This window comes from Solanum dulcamara, chromosome 8, assembly GCF_947179165.1.
Source record: "Solanum dulcamara chromosome 8, daSolDulc1.2, whole genome shotgun sequence".
Classification (NCBI taxonomy): domain Eukaryota; kingdom Viridiplantae; phylum Streptophyta; class Magnoliopsida; order Solanales; family Solanaceae; genus Solanum; species Solanum dulcamara.
This window is the reverse complement of record NC_077244.1, coordinates 50,946,644-50,949,272: the sequence shown is the minus strand read 5'-3', so window position 1 is coordinate 50,949,272 and position 2,629 is coordinate 50,946,644.

Genomic DNA, 2,629 nt, shown 5'->3' with positions numbered 1-2,629 from the left:
AATATTCCAACTCAGATCAGGTCAGAAAGCTAAAAACAAAGTTAGGTTCTGTAGAAATTTAACTTTAACGGACTCCATCTTCGGCCGGTGGAATCATCCACAGACCGTAGATGGGTTCATGGAGTCGAAGTTATGAAATTAGTAAAAGAGGTCTGAGATGTACAGATCAAGTGTATGGGTCGTAGACCCTTTTACTAGTCATAGACTTGATCCATAGATAAAATTTTAAAACTCCTAAATTTCTAAGTATACAGAAGAGCCAGTCTACGAGCTTAGTCCAATCTACGGACTGTAGATGGGTTCGTAGATCAAGGTTTTGAAATTTCATCCCTCGACATATTTTCTACGATCCTCAGTACAACCTATAAAAAAAGGTTTACAGACCACTAAAGGTTTCGTAAACCCAAAATTTTGAAACTCCAACCTAAGTTCTTTTTCCACTAGTGCAGTCTATGACTTGTAGAAGGGTTTACGGATTGTAAAAGATTCCATAAATCCAAACTTCAGAAACTCCAGAAGTTCCAGTCAGTTTCTACGAGTGGCTTTTACGGTCAGTATAAGTTTCTGTGGAACGTAGATGGCCCCCGTAGATGACTTTATTAGATTTTTATGAAGGGTACTTGGGTCTATTCCCACATTTTTCAAGTCCAAGCCTCGACGTTTTGGGATATAATTAGGGCCTTTATAATTTTAGTTTGACCATAGTACTCCCATTACCATTCCCAAGACTTAGAGCAAGGATTTAAGAGGAGAAAGTTAGGGTTTCGAGAGCATTCTTCAAGTTTCTTCAAGAATCTAATTCTTTCATGTATGTAAGGTTACTCATAGTGTTGTTCTAAGTTCATCCTCACACCCTACATATAAATTCAATTATTAAGATACTAATCTAGGATTTAACCCAAGTTTCCTTGAATTTCTAGTTTTTCTCTATCACCATTATTAAATTCAAATCCCTATCATCGTAATTATGATTCTTTATGCGATTTTAGTTCTTAATTGTTGTTCATGCTTATTTTCACATGAACCCTATTTACCTAAGAGTTGTTGAGGGTTTTATATTGCCATATATATAATGCATTATTTTCAGTTAAAGTGAAGTCCAAGCATGTTAAGTTGTCAGTTGAAGAGGAGTTTTAAGGGAACTTGAGTGTCCCAAATGCATGATTGTTATTTTGAAAAAAGCATAACTATTTTAAAGAAAGCATGTTAGTTTAAGAAGAGAGTTCAGACAATTAAAGTAAGGTTCACTATAACTTCAAAGGAGTATTTTTGAGCATTGACTCAAAAAGACAGTATAATTATTATGAGCATTATTGCATGTTTTGAGAGTAGTATTGAGTATCGATTTAGGAAAGAGTTAAGATAACTCAAAACCCATAACATGTGTCGCAAGTGTAGATAGGATCATGCCGTTGGTTCGGACGACTCCTCACCTCAGTCTCAAATAAGGAATTTTAGATAGATCCATAAGTTAAGTTCGCTACTACCCTGAATATATATATATATATATATATATATATATATATATATTTATTATTTTTTTTCTTTTTTCTTTTCATCAGAATAATTAAAAAACAAATGAAATATATATATATTAATATCCGCGTGCCCCGCCCATACCCTCTTATCCCCTCTTAAAATATATATTCATCCGAATTTTTTAATAATAATAATAAGATAAAAAAAATATAAAATAATAAATAATCCTTTGTCTTTGCACTATATATATATGTACATATTTCCGCATTTTTTTTTCTATTTATTCCGTATTATTTTATTTATCCGCATATTCCATATTATTTTATATTTCTGTTCGTTTCGCATTATTTTATTTATTCGCCCATTCCGCATTATTTTATATTTTCTGTCATTCCGCATTATTTTATATTTTTGCCTGTTCCGCATTATTTTATTAATTTATCCACTCCGTATTATTTTAATCATCCATCATTCCCTATTATTTCCCTATATATATATCCGAGTACTCACTCTAAGAGGGGGGCGGACATAGACAGAAACGGAGGAGGCAGACAAATTTTTTAAAAAACAAAGTTGCATATTTTTTTTAAAGAATTTTTTTTGTTTGTTTTTTCTCTCTGCTATATCCGATTTTACTTAAAGAGCAAAGATATTGAGTATCGATTTAGGAAAGAGTTAAGATAACTCAAAACCCATAACATGTGTCGCAAGTGTAGATAGGATCATGCCGTTGGTTCGGACGACTCCTCACCTCAGTCTCAAATAAGGAATTTTAGATGGATCCATAAGTTAAGTTCGCTACTACCCTAAATATATATATATATATATTTTTTATTTTATTTTTTTTTTATTTATTCTTTTCATCAGAATAATTAAAAAAAATGAAATATATATATATATATATTAATATCCGCGTGCCCCGCCCATACCCTCTTATCCCCTCTTAAAATATATATTCATCCGAATTTTTTAATAATAATAATAAGATAAAAAAAATATAAAATAATAAATAATCCTTTGTCTTTGCACTATATATATATATATATGTACATATTTCCGCATTTTTTTTCTTTTCTATTTATTCCGTATTATTTTATTTATCCGCATATTCCGTATTATTTTATATTTCTATTCGTTTCACATTATTTTA